Source organism: Xenopus tropicalis, chromosome 6 (assembly GCF_000004195.4).
Source record: "Xenopus tropicalis strain Nigerian chromosome 6, UCB_Xtro_10.0, whole genome shotgun sequence".
NCBI lineage: Eukaryota > Metazoa > Chordata > Amphibia > Anura > Pipidae > Xenopus > Xenopus tropicalis.
The window spans coordinates 136,154,012-136,181,834 of record NC_030682.2 but is presented as its reverse complement, the minus strand read 5'-3'; the positions used below and the strand labels follow the sequence as shown (position 1 = coordinate 136,181,834).

Sequence of the window (27,823 nt, the reverse complement as noted above, 5' to 3'; positions counted from 1 at the left end):
ATTATTACAGAGAAAAGGGAAATCATTTTTAAAAATTAGAAGTATTTGCTTATAATGGAGTCTATTGCAGATGGCCTTTCTGGATAACGGGTTTCCGGATAAGGGATCCCATACCTGTATTTGTATCTAAAACGCATTAAAATGTCTAAATGAATTGGTTTTGGGGGATTTTCTGGGAGATTCTAATGTGTAGACTGTGGGTTTTGTTTAGGTCTGATTACTGAGCACAGGAACAGAATAAGAACACCATAACTCAATATAACTTGAGCAATTTGGGTTTCATTGGGACTGAGTAATGCATTGCAGATTTATGATGATTGCCTTTGCTTGCTTGTATTTATAAATTCCGTGGCATTGTCATGCAGATGGCAGGGATGTATAAACATACACACGTACAGATGAAGAGGTTTCTAAATAAAAGCGTGGGGGGGGGTCCAACCTGACTCAAGCTGTTTTAGGCTACTGAACTCTAAATACCCGAGTCCTCTGTAGTTAAAGGCTGTTGGGAAGGTGTTTTGGGTGTTACAAGTTATTTCTACTTTAAAGAACTAAGTAGTTGACCCAGTTACTAATCCAGCAAGTTGCTAGGTCAGTAAGTGCAAGATCAAAGGGTACTCGATTCAACATAATGTGGAGGGTTGTGGGTTATTTATTAATCTTACGATAGGCTGATTTTATTTTACAATATTTTTTTTTTATTTGTGAATGTGAATATATTAACCCTATAAGGGTTAGAGACCAGTTACCATATATAATTGTATAGACAGCAAAAGATGGGGATACAACTTTACCCACTGCAGTGTTAAAAACAAAGTCTCTTTCTTATAAATAATTCTTACAGATATGGGACCTCTTATCTGTAAACCCATTATCCAAATAAGCTTTAAATCCCAGCACTGCCATTACCCATGGAGCAGTTTTTAGCCGAGGAATTTTTCATTTTTATAGAATTGCATTCTTCTATAATAATTACGGGAATTATGGGAATACTCTGTCCTCAAAACTAAAATCCCAGGCATTCCGGATAATAGATCCCACACCTTTACTTGAATTACTTTATTTGGATTATTGACTTTTTTTTCATTAAGAACAATCAGGCAGAAATCTTTAAAATGTCCCTCCCCAGTGAAACCAAATCATTACTGTTTTGTATTTCATGAAACCTTTTACAATTCGGATAGAAATGTACGAATAAAAATGTTGCTATTGGGCTCAGCGATGCACTTACTGCACTCACACTGCCCCTACATAAACAATTATGTCCATAGAAATGTAACAGACACCACCTTATGTTATTATTACAGCTATGGCACCTGTTATCCAGAATGCTCGGGACCTGGGGTTTTCCGGATAAGGGGTCTTTCTGTAATTCGGATCTCCATATCTTAACTCTACTAAAAATCATATAAACATTAAATAAACCCGATAGGATTATTTTGCCTCCAATAAGGGGTAATTATATCTTAGTTGGGATCAAGTACAGGTACTGTTTTATTATTACAGAGAAAAGGGAATCATTTAACCATTAAATAAACCCAATAGGGCTGTTCTGCCCCCAATAAGGGGTAATTATATCTTAGTTGGGATCAAGTACAGGTACTGTTTTATTATTACAGAGAAAAGGGAATCATTTAACCATTAAATAAACCCAATAGGGCTGTTCTGCCCCCAATAAGGGGTAATTATATCTTAGTTGGGATCAAGTACAGGTACTGTTTTATTATTACAGAGAAAAGGGAATCATTTAACCATTAAATAAACCCAATAGGGCTGTTCTGCCCCAATAAGGGGTAATTATATCTTAGTTGGGATCAAGTACAGGTACTGTTTTATTATTACAGAGAAAAGGGAATCATTTAACCATGAAATAAACCCAATAGGGCTGTTCTGCCCCCAATAAGGGGTAATTATATCTTAGTTGGGATCAAGTACAGGTACTGTTTTATTATTACAGAGAAAAGGGAAATTATTTTTAAAAATTAGAATTATTTGCTTATAATGGAGTCTATGGGAGATGGACTTTCTGTAATTCTGAACTTTTTGGATAATGGGTTTCCGGATAAGGGATGCCATACCTGTATTCTCAAGTTCTGAGAGTCTTTTTGAGGGGGGAGTCACATGAGGTATCTCTCTAAATTTTTCTGATAGGTAAATGTACTGAGAAGGTAAAAGAAAGTACCGTCTTTCACTTAGCCTCTCTATTTTGTATTGAAGACTATAAAATAGTCCCATGGAGTCACATATTAAGCTCAGTTACAAGAAAGGCTTATATTGTTGTCATGTATGTATGTAAATATAGTGTTTACTTAACGATTCATTTTAGGAATTAAACAGAAAGGGAAAAATAAATCTATAAAACACACACTGAGCCATAAATCTGCCCTACGCTTTAACCAAAAACTAACTGGGAGAATAAAAAAGAAACATGAAAATTAAAGTGGGATAAATGGCTAAGGGTGGGCATTTTGTGTTTTAACCTGTGCTAAAGGGATTACTCCCCGTTTGTCAGTAACTATGAACGTATAATAGGCATGTCATATTTTGCCCAATTGGGCAGAAGGCTCCAATTAGCTTAAGGCTTCCCCAGCAGCTGAACTGGTAGCACTGAGCCCAGATGGTAAAACTCAGTTCGGCTTTTCCTGTCTTCTATAGATAAATCCATATAGATACACAGAGACATAAACACAATGGAAATATGCAGTAGCCATACCCTGGCACTCAACTATCCACGAGACTATTTTATACATACAGTAAGACGTGCACAGATTGTATAATAATTGTAAAGGTATGGGATAGACTCCATTATAAGCAAATAATTCTAATTTTTAAAAAGGAATTGCTTTTTCTCTGTAATAATAATAAAAGAGTACCTGTACTTGATCCCAACTAAGATATAATTACCCCTTATTGGGGTCAGAACAGACCTATTGGGTTTATTTAATGGTTAAATGATTCCCTTTTCTCTGTAATAATAAAACAGTACCTGTACTTGATCCCAACTAAGATATAATTACCCCTTATTGGGGGCAGAACAGCCCTATTGGGTTTATTTAATGGTTAAATGATTCCCTTTTCTCTGTAATAATAATAAAACAGTACCTGTACTTGATCCCAACTAAGATATAATTACCCCTTATTGGGGGCAGAACAGCCCTATTGGGTTTATTTAATGGTTAAATGATTCCCTTTTCTCTGTAATAATAAAACAGTACCTGTACTTGATCCCAACTAAGATATAATTACCCCTTATTGGGGGCAGAACAGCCCTATTGGGTTTATTTAATGGTTAAATGATTCCCTTTTCTCTGCAATAATAAAACAGTACCTGTACTTGATCCCAACTAAGATATAATTACCCCTTATTGGGGGCAGAACAGCCCTATTGGGTTTATTTAATGGTTAAATGATTCCCCTTTCTCTGTAATAATAAAACAGTACCTGTACTTGATCCCAACTAAGATATAATTACCCCTTATTGGGGGCAGAACAGCCCTATTGGGTTTATTTAATGGTTAAATGATTCCCTTTTCTCTGTAATAATAAAACAGTACCTGTACTTGATCCCAACTAAGATATAATTACCACTAATTGGGGGCAAAACAATCCTATTGGGTTGCTTTAATATTTAAATGATTTTTAGCAGACTTAGGTTATGGATCCAAATTACAAAAAGATCCCTTATCCAGAAAACCCAAGGTCCCGAGCATTCTGGATAACAGGTCCCATACCTGTATATCAAATTTTTACAAAATAATTTTTTTAAAAATATTCTGATGTGTATGATATAGACAAGTGTTTTAGATGCTAAGATAAAAGGGGGAAAAAAACAATCTTTATATTTGTGTGTGGGAATCCATACAACTAACGCTCAGCAGCGTCGGCCTGAGCAGGTGTTGACTTATTTCGGTGATCCTAAACGTTTAGAATGCACGGTTTATACATATATGTTATACTTAATTACTACCACATGTTGCACTGCGGATATGTATACGTTAATAAGCCCCCCCCCCAAAAAAAAATATATTTTGTCTTAATGATTCTTTAATTCTTTTATTTTGTGTGATAATATATTTATTATTCTTTATTCTTATGTAGCACTGACACTGTACTCTGCCCTTTACAAAATGAGATACAACGTTGGTTAAACAAAGGCAAAGCTTCGACACAAGGGTAAGTGCTACAGACATCAATTAAGAAAATGTGTTAGGGGGGGTATAAGTTACCCTTTTATTTATACAGGCCTATGACATTAATAGATCAGCTTGGCTCGAGGAAGCTAGTGTGTTTTTTTTTTTTAAGAGATGGAAAAACAGAACCAGATTCATGTACGAGTACATATGGATATTAAAATTCCATTTGTCATACTTTGTAAAATATGATGTTAAGACATTTATCCAGAAACCACTGTGGATTATTTTAGTCAGATTCCTATAACTATTTTCCTGTGTATTCCCTGGCTACGTCCCTAATCCTTCTGTGCCTACAAGAGTCGGGAATAGTCTGTTGAAGGATTTCCTTTTTGTCAGAGGAAAAAAAAAAAATTGAAAGACAAAAAAAAATATTTTTCTGGTATCCGCAGCTCTTGACTTTGTTGTTTCGGATGAGTTGGAAAGTCATGTGCGTTGGATGTTTATATGAGCATTTCCCGTGTGTTTGTTTGCTTTAATGTCAAGACAACGGGCGTAATGGCGCTTCCTTATGTCAGAAAAACAGGTTGCATGAATGTAATTGGGATTCCGTGCCAGCCCGGCCGCGACGATATATCATTTCTGTGAGGCTATGACGGAATAAGCTAAATCCTGCATTCGTTTTTCTTGTGGCTTTAATTAGTTGGCCTGATATTTTGGAGTCGGTTTTACCTGATGAATTGTCTTCTTGATGGAATTAATGACATTTATAATGTTTGTTTGCTAATAGGTTTTCCTTCAGGCAAAATAGTACTTGTTCTTAATGAAAATAGACTTCCAATCTGTTTAACGGGTGGTTCACCTTAGTATGTTATAGAATGCTTGATTATTAGCAATTTTTCAATTGGTCTTCATTTTTTTTTTATTTCTTATAGTTTTTTTTAATTATTTGCCTCTTTCCAACTTTTAAAATGGGGGTCACTGACCCCAGCAGGCAAAAATCTATTGCTCTGTGTGGCTACAATGTTATTTTTATTTCTTGATGGAATTAATGGCATTTATACTGTTTGTTTTCTAATAGGTTTTCCTTGAGGAAAAACAGTTATTTTACGAAAATAGACTTACTTCCAATCTACTTAAGGGGTGGTTCACCTTAGTATGTTATAGAATGCTCGATTATTAGCAACTTTTCAATTGGTCTTCATTTTTTTTTTTTTTTTCTTATAGTTTTTTTAACTCTTCACAACTTTTAAAATGGGGTCACTGACCCCAGCAGGCAAAAAACTATTGCTCTGTGTGGCTACAATGTTATTTTTATTTCTTTATGGAATTAATGGCATTTATACTGTTTGTTTTCTAATAGGTTTTCCTTGAGGAAAAATAGTTATTTTACGAAAATAGACTTACTTCCAATCTACTTAAGGGGTGGTTCACCTTAGTATGTTATAGAATGCTCGATTATTAGCAACTTTTCAATTGGTCTTCATTTTTTTTTTTATTTCTTATAGTTTTTTTTAACTCTTCACAACTTTTAAAATGGGGGTCACTGACCCCAGCAGGCAAAAAACTATTGCTCTGTGTGGCTACAATGTTATTTTTTTTTTCCTTTATGGAATTAATTACATTTATGCTGTTTGTTTTCTAATAGGTTTTCTTGAGGCAAAATAGTTATTTTACGAAAATAGACTTACTTCCAATCTAGTTCACCTTAGTATGTTATAGAATGCTCGATTATCAGCAACTTTTCAATTGGTCTTCATTTTTTTTAATTTCTTATAGTTTTCTTTAACTCTTCCCAACTTTTAAAATGGGGTCACTGACCCCAGCAGGCAAAAAAACGATTGCTCTGTGTGGCTACAATGTTATTTTTATTTCTACTTTTTTATTATGTATCATTTTATTCAGGCCTCTCCTATACACATTTCAGCTTCTCATTCAAAGCACTTCCTGGTTGCCAGGATAACGTGAACCCTAGCAACCAGATAGCTGCTGAAATTCCACACTGGAGAGCTGCTAAACTAAAAAAAGCGAAATAATTCAAAAACAGCGAAGACCAAGCGCACATTGTCTCACAATATCAAGCTATTTATCATTGAAAAGTCAATTTAATCTGGGTTTTATACTGTAGCAAAAACTAAAGGCTGGGTTGGCTTTTTTAAACAGTCGAATACAAATATTTTCAATTAGGTGTTAAAGTTCAGTGATGCTGCTGAACTCTAACACCCTATTAAGATGGTTAATTCTAACGCAATGCTTTCCCAACCCAACAACGAAATACATTGTGTTTTTACGGGCAGAACCACAGACCAACTCTGAAGGTCACTGGGTTTTCCAGTCGCAGAGTTTACACAACGTTGAGGGCCGTACCCTAAAATTAGCCAAATGTTGATCCTGCTTTTCCATTCTTTCTTCTCTATATTTACACTGTGTACTTGGTTCAAACCTACATAATGTGCTGCTTCAACATGTGCTTTGATATTTATGGATAGTAATGATGTGCCGGGGATACCGTTAATTGTAACGATCACAACAATATCGTCTAATGGGTTAAACCCTGGGTAATAGAGATGGAAGGGATAACTGCAACCACTTTTCTTCCTACCCCCTTTTTTTTTTTATTCCTGAAGTGCAGAGTCTGTTGCGAGCAGTCTCTTTTTCTCTCCAATTAAACTGCAGCCAATACTCCGGGGAGCTATAGAGAGAGATTTTTACTGTTTAAACACCATTGAAATAAACATGTAAATTGTTATGTGCAATCTTCCAGCAATAATAAAAAATCATAAATCACTGCACAATAAAGGCTATAAAAAGAGGACGATAAATTAATTTAGCCTAGCTGTGTTTAATTGTGGTTATTGGATAACAAATATTTCAAAAATGCAATTTAAACAAAAGAGTTTTGCACTTAATTATAAAACAGTATGATGGGGGTTTTTTTCCGTAAAGCCCCCAACATTTTACATAGAAAAAAAAAACCGACTCGGCAGTTTAATGGGAAAGTTTAACATTTTTGGACATAGTGGAAAGAGTCTAAAGGAAATATATTTTTTCCAAACTGACATGTTTTTTTTCTTTTAATACAAATATATCTCTTTACATTTATTCATATGTTTCCATAGTACTGTTTTTTTGAGATGTGCAGGTTTTTTTAGGCTCCTGTCGCTCGTCCCACAATCTCCTTTAAAGTATAAATAGCCCTTTTCAATGTTCAATGCAATCATAATGCCCCGGCATGAGTTGCAGGTATTGCCAGCATCATTGGGGCAAATGAAGCAAATTAATTTAGCATTTAGTGTTCAATTAAGTCCATACTAGTCCCACTAGTAAAGGACCTGCAGGCCAAAGTCAAGTCTAATGCATGGACAGTTTTCAGTATCTAGTTGTATCAAAGGCACAAACAACTTCTTAAACAGACAACTAATTTCTTCCCCGACTTATTCTGCACTCTTTTCTCCCTAATTAACCCTCTCCAACAGGCACCCATTTAGGAAACTCAAGAGGTCAGGAAGAAAGCAATAGAATAAAACATTAGATTATGTGAAAAGTAGTTTCATAATAAAACCTTCACAGAAATTGGGAAAAGCACACATTGCCCACGTAACATTTGAATATCACATTGGGAAAGCCCATAGTAAACCAACAGGCTCATGCTACGCTCCAGCAACCAGGGTTGGACTGGGGTGGCCCCCACCCTGGTTGCGATGTCAACCCCCCTCCCCCCCACCACCTACCTTTGTAGTTGCAATTGGGTGGAAATACACCAGTGCCAAGATGTGCAGTTAGCGTTGAGAGTGGGCCTATATCGGCAGCCCACTGGTTTTTCTCCTGGTGCCCTTCCAGTCCAACCCTGCCTGCAACAGATAATGCACACACAAGCAATATAAAGGGACCACTTTTTGGCTCTTTGCCCCCCACTCCCCCCCAGAAAAACTGCACTTTAGTAGTGAATGCCTTATTGCTAATCACTGGCTCTACCTCAGAGAGCTTCACACTGTGATTGCACCTATTAGTGTGGTCACTGTCAGTGGTTAGCCATTATGCACTTCCAGATGTTCGTGATCAGTCACAGTCGGTTTAAAAGCATCTTGTAATTTTTTTTACAGTAAAGCAGGCTTTTTTTTTTAACCCATTTTTAACTTGTTTTGAGTTTGTAATGGAGCTAATGTTGGGGGAAAAAAAGGTATTAAGGGTCAATTGAGTTGGAAGTTGCGTGTATTAACATGATGCATTTTTTTATGAATCACGGCACATGGAACAGCTGGAATTGGAGAGGAAATGCTGCAGTGTGGGGAAAAACTATGGTGATATTTTTTTTAAGAATTGCACTTGCGTTAGTAAATTAGTCCTATGATAAGTTTTAATAGTTTTGTGCTAAATGTTACACAACGTGGCCCAAATTTAAATCTGGTATCATATATTATGTATAAATGCCTACAGGGCATAGCACAATATCCCTGTTTAAAAGCTCTAGTTGGTCTTACTCACCTTTGCATGGGTAGATGCCCTATTGCACTGATCCCCAACCAGTGGCTCAGGGGCAACATGTTGCTCCCCAACCCCTTGGATGTTGCTCTCAGTGCCCCCAAACCAGGGAGTTATTTTTGAATTCCTGACTTGGGGGCAAGTTTTGGTTGAATAAAAACAAGATTTCCTACCAAATAAAGCCCCTGTAAGCTGATAGGGTGCATAGAGGCCCCTAATAGCCAATCTTAGCCCTTATTTGGCTCCTCCATGAACTTTTATGGTGCTTGTGTTGCTCTCCAAGTCTTTTTACATTTGACTGTGGCGCATGAGTAAGAAAGGTTGGGGACCCCTGTCCTATTGGCTACTGGAATGGTCTGGCATCATTTGACATTATCAAAGCAATGGTTGACATGTGTAAGGTTGCTGACAGATAAAGATAAGCCTGTGTCTAGATCTTGGCCTAGGGGTCACCATGCCTTTTAAACATGGCCATCTTGATTCTGTAAATTAATTCTGTAAAACACCTATTTTAAAAAAAATCTATATTTAAATTGGAAAGGTGATATCTTGCGTCCCAAACTTTACTGCCAGACACACATCCTGGGGTTCCATTGGAAAATATTACATCATTAAAGTTTATTCATGCCTGAATCATTGTGTAATGTTTAGTTAGGTAGCGTTGTACTGGGGGAAAATGATATAGTTACATTTTGTGTAGTTCCGACCACAATGGTCACGGATCATGGAAGTCCAATGCTTATATTTAGAACCCTTAACAAACTAATAATTCACCAAGTAATTAAATGATAATTAAAGATAATTTGTCAATGCAAAGGCTAAAACTACCAAAGCAGTTTTAAAATAAAATATAGTATTTAGAAAGCACCAACATATTCCATAGCACTGTGCTTAGTGTGCCCTTTAACTGATATGTTGTAGGTTTTGTAGTGTTATATCTAAGCCCAAGTGGGCCAGGTTTGGACAAATCTACTGCTGCTGTTGTGGTGCACAAAAATGATTTCTAGAGCAGCCGTCTTTGGCCCCTTTTTTTTTTAATTCTTTCCAGGGGTCCCAAGGTTTTCCTGCTGAGATGAAACCTATAGACCGTTTTACAACTTCCATATCTCTGCTGTCCTCGTCAGTTTTGGCAAGCAAATTTACTGTAGCTTTTTATAGGGGAGACGGTTCAGCTGAGCCTTGTCTCATTCCTGCTATGCTCCACCATTTACCTAAAAGATGTATTGTCTCCAGCAGTTCCCTGTAGATTAGTCAGTATATGAAGAATCTGGCCTTGCTGACATATGCAGAGAGCTGCGTTGGCACACCTGCCATGAAAAATTCATTTGACTGACCGCTGATGATTTCTGCACAGAAATCTAGATACTTTTATTATATATATACAGTATATATATGTATCTTTTTTTTTTAAATATGTTAACCAAATATTTAATCTATAGAAATGCTAGTGTGCTCATCTGTAGAGCTGAAAAGATCCAGTGTTCAGGGCTGGGCCTAGCTGGGTAGGGTGAGAATATAAAATAATGAGGGTTGGAGAGTTCCCCGAGACCTATCAGTTGGGTACCTTCTAATAACTTATGCCATTTATTTTGGTCCAAATTAGCTGGTTTCTGAGCAGATTCTAAATCTAATTCTATAGGTCCATGGGTTTACCTATTGTTCATTTGATCATTGGTTGAATAAATGACCTCTAATCATTTGGAGAACTGCCAAACAGGTGTCCATACCTAGTTAGATATTGGGGTCAGACCTTGGGAAGAATTGCAAAAGCAAAAGCAGACATCTAGCTGCTTTTTGTGGTCCTGTCCCTACTACTTGCTATAGGAAGTCAGGGTGCAAAAGAACAAAACCATGGCCGATTACCCTGCCTTTCACTTTGTAAATGACTCCTATTGATCATTGACGCAAACATTGCTCAGCCATTTTGTTACCTATTGATCTAAAATGGACCTACAACATTTCCCACCGTGGTCAATAACTCATCAGTGTTTGATCAATTACTGATTAGGCTGTGCAGAATATGGGAAGAGAACCACACTGGGCAGATTCAATCTGATTCATTTAATCTGAACCCGCACAAGTTATCCAAGATGTTCATACTAATGAACCTTCCAAATGTATGGTCGACTATAGGGACTACTCCTTGTATGTGAGAATCTGTAGCTTCTACTTACTTGAAGATATCTTACTAAGCTTCCCTTCATACTGTTTGTACTGTGATATCAACATGGTTAAACCCAGGTACAAAAACAGAATTGCCATAGAGAGCATGGTCCCTACTAGTTATCGAATATTGTGCTCATCTCTATCCCATTAGACACATGTAGCTCCTTCATGCACTGAGCTTTGTAAGGACGCTTATTTTGCTTATCATGATACTTTGACTCAAGTGCTAGGGTTATCTTTCAGGTCTCTATAAGGCAAGCAATTGGCTTTCCCTTATCTCTCCCTCTCTAGTCTAGGAAAGTGCAAGTGACTGCTCCCAGGCTCAATTACATTGAAAGCCCATAATCAGCATGTCCTGTATTTGTGTGTGTGTCTGTGTTTGTGTGTAGATGTGTGCAAGGAAGTTATTGGCTGATATGGAGCTTGTTACATTGATCTTTTGTGGTTCTTTTTTTATAATGGGGTTGTTTGCCAAATGATTTTACATACAGGAACTTCTGTTAAAGGAACAGTAACACCAACAAAAGGAAAGTGTAAAAAAGTAATTACAATATAATGCATCATTGCCCTGCACTGGTAAAAGTTGTGTGTTTGCCTACTATAGTTTATATAAACAAAGCTTCTGTGTAGCCATGGGGGCAGCCATTAAAAGGAGAAAAGGCACAGGTTACTTAGCAGATAACAGATAAAACACCATTATATTCTACAGAGTTCTGTTGCCTGCTATATAACCTGTGTCTTTTATCCAACTTGGCTACACAGCAGCTTATTTATATAAATTATATAAATCTTTGTGTAGCAAACACACAACTTTTACCAGTGCAGGGCAGCAGTACTTTATGTTTCAATTACTTTAAAGCTATTTAATTCTTTTGGTGTTACTGTTCCTTTAATATAACAATAAGCACTGAATAAAATAAAAACATATATACACGCAGGCATTTAACCCTTTTTCATGCCAGGGGTTTCTGCTCTATTCATTCTGGGTGTTGCCAGTAAACATATTGATCAAAGAGAACGTGTCGGAACAATTGTACTTTTGCACCAACGCCTACACTAGGTGACACACGAAAGGGTTAATTCTACAGCCCATGGCATAGGTTTAATGCGTATTGGAAAGACGTTTAGAATTGCCTTTCCTTTCATGTAAAACTATTTTTGGGTGGAGATGCCCTTTAATGCATATAATGTTGCTGCTCCTTCCCTCTGGAACTCTATCCCTGAATCCCTCCGTAGGGAACACTCACCCACTCTCTTTAAGATAAAGCTCAGCTGTTACCTTCTGGAGCACTAAAACATTATTTTGCCTAGTCCTGCGCTTAAGGGCAATTGCCCATACCTGGTGCACTCTTACCTTCCAGTTTGTGCCTGTATGTTACCCAACCACTTAGATTGTAAGCTCTACGGGGCAGGGACCTCCTTCCTACTGTGTCTCATACCACATGGCACTTATTCCCTGTGTATTTATACTTATTTATTGTATTTATTATAACACTTGTCCTCCCTGTGTGTAATTGTGTATATTGTAAGATTGTACAGTGCTGCGTATCCTTGTGGCACTTTATAAATAATGTTATACATACATACATACAATGTATTACGTTGTAAAGACAGGGTTGCTAGGGCTGAGCTCCTGAGCAGCGGGCTTGAGGTTAGTGACGGCAGCATTAGCCGCAGTCAGTCTAGCAGTGCAGTTGAGATGAATGCTTTGCAACACAGCTATCTTATCACAGGAAGCATTGAGGAAAGGAGCTCTTTGTCCCACCCCTTTGCCTCCCCCCATGTCCCGTCTCTTGTTACTTTTCCTCCTTCTCCTCTCAACACACTGGAAGTTGACGTGAAGCCCATGCCTGAGAGTGCAGCTGTAGCTCGGAACCCTGGCACGCTTATCCTTATCAGAGATGTGCTGCAGGATTTGTGTTTTTTTTTTTTTCTAACGTTTAGAAGTTTATGAAACGGTTTCCGACTTTTTTTGCCCCTAGTCTGTGGAAGTTGTGATGTGTTGGCTACACGGTCAATAAATCCGCACAGTCATTCTGTAATTCCAGGCCACTATAAATACCATCAAAGGCACAACAATGAGTAATCACATTGGATCAGTCTGGCACAGTTAGAATGTACTGACTGTACTGATCCAGAGGTGCACCTTAGATAATTAATGGGTATTAGACATATGTACTTGTACCCCCCCTTAGTAATACCTTAATAATACAGGAGTAGGTTGATTTGGGGCAAACTATTGGTATGCATGTATGGCTACTTTACAGAATACATCAGGCTATAAATAAAATTGCAAAAGGGCTCATTTTCTAATTCTAAATGGCCGATGCCATTCGTTAAAGGTACTTGTGCCTAAACAAGCACCTCACAATTGGTCGTATTTGTGGCAAGCCTACTTGTGTCTGATACTGAGGATTATACTCAAAAAATACAGGAAACACAGCTTGAGTAACAGAGGTAGAAGTCTTACCCTTAGGGGCTGATTTACTAACCCACGAATCCGACCCGAATTGGAAAAGTTCCGACTTGAAAACGAATATTTTGCGACTTTTTCGTATGTTTTGCGATTTTTTCGGATTCTGTACGAATTTTTCGTTACCAATACGATTTTTGCGTAAAAACGCGAGTTTTTCGTATCCATTACGAAAGTTGCGTAAAAAGTTGCGCATTTTGCGTAGCGTTAAAACTTACGCGAAAAGTTGCGCATTTTTCGTAGCGTTAAAACTTAACGCAAGGCTTTTATTGTAAATCTGATACCGAGGATCCCTGGAGCTTTAGGGTGCTGCCAGTTCCAGGGCTCCCTAAAGAATCAAGCACAGACCAACATTGAGCACAGTTGCAATTTCATGTGCTTTACTGCACTAGGCACAATTTCACAAAGTGCAAATCCATGTACGGCCTCAATTACACTGGGATTGTTGTGAAAACCGCTGCATTGTGGCTTAAAACATGGAAAATTGTTCTCAAAACTTAACTTTGCAAAAGCACTTTGTAAATGAAGTTTCTTTCTAAATAATAAAATGTTTGGTACGGACCCCAGAAAATTGTGTACAGCATCATTGGTAAAAAAAGTGGGGTGTTAATGTATGCACCTCTCAATGGGCATTGTCACAATACAGGGCTCCCTTGAGCACTGCTCCCCATTTACGTAAATAGAGGCAAACACCTAGGGGCACATTTATCAAAGTACGATTGAGTCCGAATACAAAAAATTCGTACTATGCGTATTTTCTGAAACTTTTTCGTACATTTGTGACAAAATTTGTGCGACAAAATCATATAATCGCGCTGAGTACGAAAGTTTCGGATTCATTCAAGCTACGATATTATTGCGACTATTATGATTTTTTTCATAAACATTTTCTTGATATTTGCGATTTGCGGGATTTGAACTAATACTTTGATGAATGTGCCCCTATGTATGTTACTAGTATGTAGTAGTAGTAGTATGTTCAGTGTGTGCAAAGTTGTACAGACTAGTTGTACGGACCCAGTCGCCAGCATCCTATAATGCATCACTTTTAGGGTAATATCACATGGGACATTTTGTCACCCTCTTTAAATCGCCTCCAGCCTGGGTGGCAAAACATCTGAAGTTCAATTCATATGGATTTTGCAGTAGCAATTGTGGGCTACTACTTAAGACAACTTTGAGATGGGAACGTCAGACAGTTGCTGGAGAAGATTAAGTGAGGCCAACAAATGTCCCTTGAACCATTACCCTTACAAAAATCCTTTATTTTATTCCGTATTATTTTCAAGGTATTCATCAATATACAGCAGCTGTACCCTGCCAACCAAATACCTTTTTACCCTACGATGAAGCCAAATCACCCTTTTTGTCTTAGATTTAAACCACTTTTGAAAGAGATGCATAAGCTTTGGGGTTTGTTTATAAGGTTTTTTTTTCTATAAACCTCCTTGTATCTTCCTCAAGCCTTTCCGTCAGACTAAAGGCCTTGGCTTGAAATGACTGTAGACACCATTAGTCTAAAGTTGCAAGTCATGCCAAAGACCAAACAAAGCAGAAAATACAATTACAATCTCCGAGCTTCCTCATTAAGTTTTTACAGCCTGATCCTGGGTAGCAGCTAGGTGGATTTCCTGAATCCAACTTTGGTTTTTGTCAGTTTGCCCTGGGTTCCTTCCACAGCCCATAAGCTTAGAGTTATGTTAATTGTCTTCTGATGAAACTGACCATAATGAGTTGGTGTGCCAGTGGCAGGAAAATTAAATTGTCAGCTTTTCTAGGGAGGGGTTTGGCAAAGGATTAAACAATCTGTAAAGTGCTGGTGTATATGTTGTCACCGTTTTTAATAATGGATAATAATACAACAGAAGGAATGTCTAGCTGAGTAAGCTGAAGGTGGCCATGATTGCTTGATTACACATGTCAACTTTAAGGGGCCAGTTTTAATAGATCTTGGTAAAACAGAAGGAATTAATGGAAGGATTTAAAGTTCCACTTCCGACTGCCATTTTCAGTAGATACTCACGTTGGTGATGCTCACCCATTGGGATTTAAGGCCCAGCCACAGTAGGTACTCATCAGATCCCAAATTCAGACTGGTTTCACCCTTATTAAGGCTCTTAAATGTAGCGTAGGATGTTATGATTAGTGCATGCAAAGCTAGGGAAATGGTTCCAGGAACAGCTCCTTGCCATTGAGGAGACCCTTGCCTTATTTGTTTGTAAAACAACAGAAATCCTGGGAAAGAATCCAAGTTTTGCTTCTTCTGAGATTTTGTTTTTAAGACATACCCACTTGGCTTATGCTCCCCCATCATCCACCAATCAGATTACAGTTGGACCATCTAGACTAAATAAATAATGCTATTGTAATAATAATAATAATAATAATAAAACTGCATTTACTACTGTATTGCTTAATATTGCTTTGTACATGTCTGGCTGCAGCCAAAAGTTCCATTGTGTGTAAGGGCCAATATTAGCTGCCAAGTGGTCTCCTCCAGATTGTGTTAGCAACTTAATGGGCCATGTAAGGATGTAATCTGACTGTCTTTTTGACAGATATCTAACCAGGGATTGGACAGATTTGAAAATCCCACTGTAGGGTGAGGACTTCATCATTATATTGATCTCCAGTTGGGATTCCATAGGTACCTAGTGCAATCTGATAGCTAGCCTAGGGTCCAGATTTTAGACTGATATGGCCACCCACATGGTGACCACACTGAAGGAATGGAGAATGGATACCCCCCATTAGAAATGCAATTGTTGTGCCGTCTGGAAATGGCAACACATGTTTAAAAACCCAGGCAAGGTGAACATTGTTTGTAATTGCTTTTAGGCCACTTTCATTTCCTGGTGGTAGTGCTCCTTAAATAGAATCCCAATTAGTAAATGGTGCTTGATAAACAGGGCTTCTGTCCTCTCATCCTGCTTCAAACCTTCACACCTAGTTCTAAGTCTAGAGCTTATAACCTTTCACAAGAGGGAGAATTATTGTCTTTAAAACCTGTATGGTTGGCAGATGCCTGGAAGGAACTGTAGACTGTGACCTCTCTGGAATTTATTAGGGGATATTTATCATTTCCATGTGGTCAGCTCTGTGCCTACTAACGTCTAAGTCCAAATAAACAGGACAATTCATAAGTACCACCCACCCACCAAACTTTCTTTCTTTTTCTTATAAGCTGGTGCACCAAAATAATCATTCTGGGAAATGATAATTCTGGTAATTTCATGTGCTGGTTTTGCTTGGGATGGTAATGCAACTTTCTAAATAAGCCAAATGTGGTTTTTCTTTTTCTGTTCATGACTTGAACTGCGGTAACAAAGAAATGACATTTTCCTAACTAATACATAACTTAGGAATTTTAGTAAAGCCCCAATTATAGTCCCACAGATATGAACGGTTGTTAGTACAGGTATGGGATCCCTTATGCGGAAACCCATTATGCAGAAAGCTCCGAATTACAGAAAGCCAGTCTCCCATAGACTTCATTTTAATCAAATAATACAGAATTTTAAAACTGATTTTCTTTTTCTCTGTAATAATAAAAAAGTACCTGTACTTGATCCCAACTAAGATATAATTACCCCTTATTGGGGGCAGAACAGCCCTATTGGGTTTATTTAATGGTTAAATGATTCCCTTTTCTCTGTAATAATAAAACAGTACCTGTACTTGATCCCAGCTAAGATATAATTACCCCTTATTGGAGGCAGAACAGCCCTATTGGGTTTATTTAATGGTTAAATACATAGTAACATAGTAAGTTGGGTTGAAAAAAGACATACGCCCATCAAGTTCAACCATAATGCCTATATATAACCTGCCTAACTACTAGTTGATCCAGAGGAAGGCAAAAAACCCCATCTGAAGCCTCTCTAATTTGCCACAGAGGGGAAAAAATTCCTTCCTGACTCCAAGATGGCAATCGGACCAGTCCCTGGATCAACTAGTACTGAGAGCTATCTCCCATAACCCTGTATTCCCTCACTTGCTAAGAATCCATCCAGCCCCTTCTTAAAGTTATATAATGTATCAGCCAGCACGACTGATTCGGGGAGGGAATTCCAGAACCTCACAGCTCTCACTGTAAAAAATCCTTTCCGAATGTTTAAATGGAACCTCCCTTCTTCTAAACGGAGTGGGTGCCCTCGTGTCCGTTGGAAGGACCTACTGGTAAATAAAACATTAGAAAGGTTATTATATGAGCCCTTTATATATTTATACATAGTTATCATGTCACCTCTTAAGCGCCTCTTCTCCAGTGTAAACAGACCCAACTTGGCCAGTCTTTCTTCATAACTGAGACTTTCCATACCCTTTACCAGCTTAGTTGCCCTTCTCTGGACCCTCTCTAACTCAGTAATGTCCCGTTTGAGCACTGGAGACCAAAACTGAACAGCATATTCTAGATGGGGCCTTACCAGCGCTCTGTAAAGGGGAAGAATAACCCCCTCCTCCCGTGAATCTATACCCCTTTTAATACAGCTCAAAACCTTGTTTGCCCTTGCAGCTGCTGCTTGGCATTGCTTGCTACAGCCAAGTTTATTATCTACAAGGACGCCAAGGTCCTTCTCCATTATGGATTTGCCTAGTGCAGTCCCATTAAGGGTATACGGGGCTTGCATATTTTTACATCCCAGGTGCATGACCTTACATTTATCCACATTAAATCTCATCTGCCACTGAGCTGCCCAGATTGCCAGTTGGTCAAGATCCTGCTGCAGGGATGTCACATCCTGGATAGAATTGACTGGTCTGCAGAGTTTTGTGTCATCTGCAAACACTGATACATTACTCATAATACCCTCCCCTAAGTCATTTATGAACAAATTAAACAAAAGTGGACCCAGTACAGAACCCTGAGGGACCCCACTGAGGACCTTATTCCAAGTAGAGAATGTGCCATTAACAACCACCCTCTGTACCCGATCCTGTAGCCAGTTTTCTATCCATGTGCAAATGGCTTCACTAAGACCAATAGACCTTAGCTTAGAAAGCAGTCGTTTGTGGGGAACGGTATCAAATGCTTTGGCAAAATCCAAATAGATGATATCTACTGCATCCCCACTGTCCAGCTTCTTACTTACCTCATCATAAAAAGCAATTAAATTGGTCTGACATGACCTGTCCTTCATAAAGCCATGCTGATTACTGCTCATAATGGCATTCTCCACTACATAATTTTGAATGTGATCCCTTAACAAGCCTTCAAATAACTTGCCCACCACGGATGTCAAACTTACAGGCCTATAATTGCCAGGCTGAGATCTTACTCCCTTTTTAAATATGGGAATGACATTCACCTTCTTCCAATCCCTAGGTACCATACCTGATGAAAGAGAGTCTGAGAATATCAGAAACAAGGGCCACTGCAATTCTGCCCCTAGCTCTCTCAGTACCCGAGGGTGTATTCCATCTGGCCCAGGTGCCTTGTTTACATTTATCGTGTGTAACCCTTTAAGCACCATATCCTGTGCCAACCACTGTGTAGTTGGAGCTGAGGCAACAGTGAAGCTATTGGGTGGGACTTGGCCCTCTGGCTCCTCTACTGTATACACAGAAGAAAAGAACTGGTTAAGCACATCTGCCTTTTCTGTATCCGCTGTAACCATATTGTTATTATAACTCAATGGGGCCACACCCTCAACCTGCATCTTTTTACTATTAATATACTTAAAAAACTTTTTGGGGTTAGTCTTGGCCTCGGCCGCGATGCGCTCCTCATTTTCTATCTTTGCGTTCCGGATTGCTGTTTTACAACACTTGTTATAGTGTTTATAATCATTAAACGCATCTACTGTCCCCTCTGACTTATATTTCTTAAAAGCTTTCCTTTTTCTCCCTATTAACTTCTTTACCTCAGAGTTAAGTTAAGTTAATAAACACTAAATGATTCGCTTTTCTCTGTAATAATAAAACAGTACCTGTACTTGATCCCAGCTAAGATATAATTACCCCTTATTGGAGGCAGAACAGCCCTATTGGGTTTATTTAATGGTTAAATGATTCCCTTTTCTCTGTAATAATAAAACAGTACCTGTACTTGATCCCAACTAAGATATAATTACCCCTTATTGGGGCAGAACAGTCCTATTGGGTTTATTTCATGGTTAAATGATTCCCTTTTCTCTGTAATAATAAAACAGTACCTGTACTTGATCCCAACTAAGATATAATTACCCCTTATTGGGGGCAGAACAGCCCTATTGGGTTTATTTCATGGTTAAATGATTCCCTTTTCTCTGTAATAATAAAACAGTACCTGTACTTGATCCCAGCTAAGATATAATTACCCCTTATTGGAGGCAGAACAGCCCTATTGGGTTTATTTAATGGTTAAATGATTCCTTTTTCTCTGTAATAATAAAACAGTACCTGTACTTGATCCCAACTAAGATATAATTACCCCTTATTGGGGGCAGAACAGTCCCATTGGGTTTAATTAATGTTTTATTGATTTTTTTAGTAGACTTAAGGTATGGAGATCCAAATTATGGAAAGACTCCTTATCTGGAATACCCTTGGTCCCGAACATTCTGGATAACAGGTCTTGTATTAACTTAGCCAGGAGCAGATTTTTTGATCTTGGAGAACTTCAACTTTGAGTATCTCAGCAACAGAGTTTTCCACCTCTGGGATTCTGGGAGTTGTAGTTCAGCAACAAATAAAGGCCCACACGTAGAATACCACACGTGTTTGGAGGGCTTTCATGTGGCATTTTAGAAAAAATGTGTCGAAAAAATGTGAATGTAAATATATGCATACTGTACGTTCTGAAACCTTGAATGACTGGGATTAATTAAGGAAAAAGAAAGTGAAAAGTTGCCAGAAAGTTGGCAAGTTTCTATAGAAGTCATAGGAGTTTTTCAGCCTCACTTGTGTATACAACTTTTTCCATGAAAAAATGCCACTGTGAATATCCAGCTGTGTTTTTTTCTTTTCGTCGCTTTTTCCCTCAACCTCGAAAATTAGTAAATAGGCCTGTCACAGTTTTTGTCAACTCCATTATTCTGGAGTAGTTGGGTTCTAGCATACCAGCTCAATTATTATGACCATCCTGAATTTATATATAGTGCTGCCATGTTTATGAAACACTTTACAGAGTTTGTTCATCATTTACATCAAATACCTGCCCCAATGGCGTTTAAGAAATTTAAAACACCCCTGAATGCATGATTTTAGATGGTAGAAGGAAGGCCATGTAGAAATACAATGCAAGGCAACAATATTACTGAACCACCATGCCCCCCATACTCCATCATTGCTGCATCGATGTCCATAAAGAACCGGATCGGCTTGGGGCTTGGGGCTCTGAGCCTTAATTAGACCATACTGTACATGTAAAGATGAGGGCACCATTATCACCCCAATGCATTCTTCACTAAACAGAATTATTAAACCTGCCAATATGTGATTGATTCAGACAGGTAGAAGCAAGCATACATTGGTCGATAAGCTGCTGACTCGCCCTTGCGTTATCGGCCTAAAGCTGGCCATACACGTGGCGATATCAGATCCGCCACACACCGTCAGGGCTGAAACAGCAGATAAGGAGGTAGAAACAATAGGATTTCTACCTCCTTATGCCGATTCAGCCCTGACGGCAGATTTTGGTCAGGCGCCTTCTATGGCGAGGTTTCGTATGATAGTATAGGTGCGTGTATGGCCAGCTTTAGTATGGCCAGCTTTGGATGGGACCCTCTCATAGGATCTCTCATTTTGAAAAGAAACTACTTTTTCAATTTCAGTAAAATAAAAAGCTTTCTGCCATGTTGGATTGATATATATGCAATCTGTAGAATCCATCTATGGGATCTGTTAATCAGATTGCTCTTGGGACCAGGGAATTTCCAGTATAGAGATTTTGAAAAGACCTCTCATGCTGAAAACCCTATGTACCGAGCATTCTGGATAACCAGAAGTCCTGTACCTGTACACGCATTTACATGCCTCCTCCATAAATACAAAAACCAGGAAAACTTTGTTATACACCGCACATAAACCTAGGTACATGTAAGAAAAGTTGTTAACGGATGAACATTGCGAAAAATGATTCTTGTGAATGATCGTTCCTTCGCAATTTTGCACAAGTTCATGGGAAAATCTAATTTCTCTAAAAGCCCTTTCTCACAGTAAGCAGATGCCAAAAGGAAGATGGCTTTTTAACCTGAACAGATCCTCTGTTCTGACCTAGCCGTTGAGCGTGCGTGGGAGGTGTTGCATTTATACTTTCCTATAGTGCTGAGGTTCAGACCACAAAGAGTGCAAGGTGCTCAAAACCTTCATTTTTACTAATCTAAGTCGGACGTTGTCATTTATGAGTATTTCTTTGCTTTTGCTTCTGTTTTTCAACTTCGCTTTTTGATTTCCTGCATGCAGACTCATTCTTAGCCTAGTGAAATCCAGCTAATCATTAGATATAGTGGGGGGGAACTCTTTTTCTTTCTCTCTCCCACTGTCTGGAAGGGTGGGAATTATTACCTTGCACTTTTGTGGGCAGGGGTATAGTGGGAAGGCAATGATCTCTTTAAAGTGTCATAACTGGATTCATATTAAAAGCAACACCCTGTTCCATGTGTACAGGTGTTATAGCTTATCTGAATACCCAATATCCAGAAAGCTCCACATTAGAGGAAGACCGTCTTCCATAGAGTTTCTCAGTAGCAATATACCAGTACCTTGTACTTTATGGTAACTAGGGTTGCCACCTTTGCTGGAGGCTAAACCCAACCAAAGGGGGCGAGGCAGATGGCATTAGGGGTGGGGCAGTGATTTGGACATGGGCATGGTGACATCAGAAGCAGGCACAATGATGTCAGCAGGATTATGATGCCAAAGTGGGGTTATTGCACCATTAGTTTTGGACTAGACAGTCCTTTGAAAAACTGGGTCACATGGGTGGCAACTGTATCTCTATCTATATTCTGCATGATGAGTAAATCCAATCCTTTAATTAACGGTATTGGATCATTACAGAGAAATCAGTTATCGAGAAATCTTTGAAATACAGCAATACTAAGTTTAATAAGGCTAAAAACTAAACAGACAGTTGAGACCTGAACAGAAAAAACGAAATGTTCGGGTCAAAATCGAACAGGTAGCAACCCTAATGGTAACCAAGATATAGTTAATCCTTATTAGAGGCAAAACAAGGTATGGCGTTTCAAATTATAGAAAGATCCCTGATCCAGAAAATCCCAGGTCCTGAGCATTCTAGATATTGCTTATCTGAAAATCCAATTACCAAAAAGCTAGAATGATGCCTGCATTGGGCAATGCTCTGTCTAAAAGGGTCAGCCATTGGGAGGCATGCAGGACCTCTACATGTCCCCTAACCTCAGGGGACCCCAACCTTTCTTACTTGTGAGCCACAGTCAAATGTAAAAAGACTTGGAGAGCAACACAAGCACCATAAAAGTTCATGGAGGTGCCAAATAAGGGCTGTGATTGGCTATTAGGCAGCCTCTATGCACCCTATCAGCTTACAGGGGCTTTATTTGGTAGGAAATCTTTTTTTTATTCAACCAAAACTTGCCCCCAAGTCAGGAATTCAAAAATAACTCCCTGGTTTGGGGGCACTGAGAGCAACATCCAAGGGGTTGGGGAGCAACATGTTGCCCCTGAGCCACTGGTTGGGGATCACTGCCTAACCTGATTAATTGATTGTTTGGCCCTGGGGCCAAATGATCAAATTAGCCTGGATTCTCCAGATATCGCCCACCCATAGGTGTCGTGGATCTTAAGGTGTATGGGCACCTTTAAGAATCTGCAAGAGACACACACCACAATGAGACCCTGTCCTTATCACCTGCCCTACGGCTTTATTTTCAATCCGGTGCCAGGAGCAAAGTGCCCCCTAGAGTTCAAGTGCTCTCAGGATGAGCACCCTTAGCGCTCTAGCACTAGCACCCTGGCAATCTTTAAATGACCCCTAGTGAGGGCAATTGAAATCACACACCACAGCACCTAAAATGGTAAAAAAAAACAGATTCTCCTAAAATTTGGTATCTCAACTTTTATAGTTCCTGCTTGACTATTAAGGGTAATGGGGGTCCTATTAATTACATTTTGTTTGTCTAATGCAAATAAATAGTGTTCTTAAAAGCCTTTATATTCTCTCCCGGACCTTCTTGCCCTTCAAAGCTTTCTCCTCTTTCTTTCCTAGCACAAATTAGCATTTGGTAACAATGAAGAAATATGTCTTGCGACTGGAAACAATCAGTTTATTGTCAGCCGCTTGCATTTTGCCATATAGATAATGATCATTGTATATGTTAAGTGTAGCTGAACACCCCTGAGCTATAATGTATTGAGATATGAATGGACCTTTCTAATAAAAATGGAAATGGTGTGCTAGTAAAAGCGTTGTTAACAGAGCTTTATTCTCCTTTTTTTCCCATTTAAAGGAAGTCGTTTGGGCCAAAAGATATATGATGGGAAACAGAATGGTGAATGTATAATTGTTTTTAAAGAGGAAAGATTGCTCAAAATTCACATTTCTACAATAGCTGAGAACTTTGCTTTCTGTTCCTTTCACTGATTTATAGGATTAAAAACACATTTATTTTCCATCTGGTGAAGGAAACTAATTCTAACACTTGCCTTTGCACTACTGACTAACAGAGCCCCTTGGCCATTTATATGGGTTGCTATACCCTTCAAATTCTGCTAGATTGTGATTAGTTTAGGGGTATATGTACAATAATATAGCTTGTTTTTGTACATATTCATATAGTTTTATGGTATCTCTCTGTACAGGCTATGAGCAAACTTAGGGGGCTGTTCCTGCTGAATTGTGCTTAGTACAGGGAATCCCTATGCTGCCATAGTTTTATGGTATCTCTCTGTACAGGCTATGAGCAAACTTAGGGGGCTGTTCCTGCTGAATTGTGCTTAGTACAGGGGAATCCCTATGCTGCCATAGTTTTATGGTATCTCTCTGTACAGGCTATGAGCAAACTTAGGGGGCTGTTCCTGCTGAATTGTGTTTAGTACAGGGGAATCCCTATGCTGCCATAGTTTTATGGTATCTCTCTGTACAGACTATGAGCAAACGTAGGGGGCTGTTCCTGCTGAATTGTGCTTTGTACAGGGGAATCCCTATGCTGCCATAGTTTTATGGTATTTCTCTGTACAGGCTATGAGCAAACTTAGGGGGCTGTTCCTGCTGAATTCTCCTTAGTACTTGGACATACCTATGCTAGTTTATGATATCTTTCTGAATAAGCTTTGAACCTTTAGGGGGTTGTTTCAGTTACAGTAAGCCTAGGAGAGGGCAATACCTATACCCCTTTAGTTGTATCTAGCTCTCTGTAAAGGCTATGGTAACATTTTGAGAGGATTCTGCCTACTATGGAGGAACCTTAATTGACACATTCCTGCAGGTTGGTGCTTAGGAGAAGTGAATACATATCCTGGGATAGTTTTGTGATGTATCACCGTACAGGCTATTTAATCATATACATACATTAGAACAGTGAAGCTGGCCCTGCCTGAAGTCTGTTTCTAATGAATTTAGGGGAGAATGCCCAGTCAATTCCAGAAGGCCAACTAGTGCAATTTACCATGTTAATAAATAGCAACTGTATGGCTTCTATCAATATTTACAGACACAAATACAGTATAAACAGACTATTCCCAATGAATAACCTCCAATAGTTATTTATAAAGTCTCCTATGTATGCTTTGTCCCTTCATAATGCATTTCCCTAGGCTGCCCCCCACCATTTCTTCTTGTTCTTTACCCCTTTTCATCATTATGGAAATCGGTAAAAAGGTGAATCCAAATATATATTTATAATGGAACTTGCAAATGATTCTCTTGCATTTGAGCCACCATAGGCTGATAACTGAGAAGGTGTGCGGTCTTTGATCTTTTACAAGTCAAGACTTACAATCCAGACTTCAAACAGATCCGCGTTGTGTGGTTTCCCTACTGATACCGACATGCAGCTTCCCATGCAAAGGATGATGGGGTTTGTAGTTCCAACAGAGTGCTGCAGGAATACAGTATGTATTCGTTAGCAGCTTGGGCAATAGTGGTGAAAATTATAATTATTTCTAAGACAAAGGTATTAAACCTTATCTAGTAATTTCTTTCTATCCTGCTACAAGCAAAGCCGGTGGCAAGAATCATATTTATCGACCCATAAATACTACTGAGTGTGTGTGTGTGTTTTTCCTCCTTTGCGTGTACTTTATGATCCTGGCAAATCCCCAAGATTTAAATTAAATTTCCTTTGTATGGCAAAGAGCAACGTGAGGGTTTTTGGCATCATACCATCTTATTATAAACAATCAAAAGAGCTAGAAATCTTTTATCAAAAAGCTAAGAGAAAGATTCATTAAAAAATAGCAGTAACATACATTATTGGATTTTCCCAGAGAATGGTTATGGGGGAGTTAGGCCGCACAAAGTGCAATAGAAAAAAAAATTGGTATTTTAATCAAACATAATTGGTAGATAGATCCCATGTGTTGCACAAGATTGGCTTTTGGTCTTTCCAATATAGTAGTCAGGCAATATAAATACATAGCCAGATGCATAGGGTACTCTGCCTACCATATAACAAACTGAAACACCAATACCAAGGGATGATATTGTGACTGTGATAGCAGTGAAGTATAGTAGAGAGAGATGGTGCCTATAGTAGCAGTGGGGGGATAATAGCCTCTGGGAAGGGACTGGGGCTGTGGGATAGCAGGTATAGTAGGGAGAGATGGTGCCTATAGTAGCAGTGGGGGGATAGTAGTCTCTGGGATGGGACTGGGGCTGTGGGATAGCAGGTATAGTAGGGAGAGATGGTGCCTATAGTAGCAGTGGGATAATAGCCCCTGGGAAGGGACTGGGGCTGTGGGATAGCAGGTATAGTAGGGAGATATGGTGCCCATAGTAGCAGTGGGGGGATAATAGCCTCTGGGAAGGGACTGGGGCTGTGGGATAGCAGGTATAGTAGGGAGAGATGGTGCCTATAGTAGCAGTGGGGGGATAATAGCCTCTGGGAAGGGACTGGGGCTGTGGGATAGCAGGTATAGTAGGGAGAGATGGTGCCTATAGTAGCAGTGGGGGGATAATAGCCTCTGGGAAGGGACTGGGGCTGTGGGATAGCAGGTATAGTAGGGAGAGATGGTGCCTATAGTAGCAGTGGGGGGATAATAGCCTCTGGGAAGGGACTGGGGCTGTGGGATAGCAGGTATAGTAGGGAGAGATGGTGCCTATAGTAGCAGTGGGGGGATAATAGCCTCTGGGAAGGGACTGGGGCTGTGGGATAGCAGGTATAGTAGGGAGAGATGGTGCCTATAGTAGCAGTGGGGGGATAATAGCCTCTGGGAAGGGACTGGGGCTGTGGGATAGCAGGTATAGTAGGGAGAGATGATGCCTATAGTAGCAGTGGGGGGGATAATAGCCTCTGGGAAGGGACTGTGGCTGTGGGATAGCAGGTTTAGCCCCTTTAAATGTTTAGTGATCTCGCATGAAGCTCTGTTTGATACAAAAGCAGAGCAGATCTTATTAAACGTGTGTAAGTTTGGCTTCATTTAATACTGTAAAAGGAATCTGCAGACTTTTCTCTCTTGAAGGGCACATTTAGTCTTGCTGGAAGCTTAATGCTCAAGAATGCAGTATGTGTTAACCTATTATCATATCATTTTATGTTGGTGGGACAGTCTTGATGTGAATGAGGCATTTATTCTTTGTTTGCATTTAGAACAAAGATGCATTGGTTTGTTAGTTGAAAAGCTTTGCTAGTTTGTACAAGCACATTCGGCACACTCAAATATCAACACAGGGCAACTGGGAAAAATAGATGTTATTACAGGCACCAGGCCCTAAAAAATGAGCTAAATATGAGATACCTAATGGGTAGACATATTTTTTATCTCTTTGCTTAACAAATAAAAACGGATTTTTAGTTTTGGTCTTTGTTATGAGTTATTTTTAAGGTAATGGCCCATGAACTGTTTTGGGAAGACAATTACCCACGACACTCAAAGTGCCCAAAACAGCCCAGTGTGCCATTACCTTTATAGATTTACAGGTATTCTGGTCAATTGTCGTGAACTAATTATAAACATATTTATGTCAGAGCAGGAGAAATCTAAGACCTGGATTTGAGAACCCAAAGTCTTAAGTAGACATTTGGGGCCATATCCTACCAAAGTAATGATTTAATTCTCATAGTGGCAAGGAGTCCATGAGGGACACCTTCCAGCTAAACATCCCATCCCCAAAAACACTTTAAAGGGATTGTCCTCCTTTGAGTTGACTTAAAGCAGAGGACCCTAACCGTCTGCACCTGTGATCCATATTTAAATGTTGAATGTAATAGGCCCACTACATTGTGTGTTGGGGAGCACAGTTTTGTGCCTCCGAGACTTAAGGTGGCCATACATTGGCTGACTAAAGCTGCTGACTTGGTCCTTCTAGACTGGGTTGGGATCTTATCGGCCTGTGTGTGTGGCCTTTGCAAGAGTTGGGCAGATCTGATCATAGGCAGATCATAAAGCAAGCATATGGAAACCAGTCAGATGAGGACTGAATCAATGCACTCCGTTGATCTTCATCCTGTCT

General features: G+C 39.2%; 1 protein-coding gene across 3 annotated transcripts in view; it reads left to right on the top strand.

Annotated features, from left to right (window-relative positions):
* The window catches only part of trps1 (transcriptional repressor GATA binding 1), a 181,891-nt gene that overhangs the window by 13,121 nt on the left and 140,947 nt on the right, over positions 1-27,823 (top strand). For 2 of the 3 annotated variants that reach the window (XM_002940009.5, XM_031904005.1), the window contains exon 2: positions 4,096-4,170. The exons of the other annotated variant lie outside the window; for it this stretch is intronic. The gene's annotated coding sequence lies outside the window, so the exon portion shown is untranslated. The remainder of the gene's footprint in view (positions 1-4,095; positions 4,171-27,823) is intronic. 3 annotated transcript variants of the gene reach the window in all.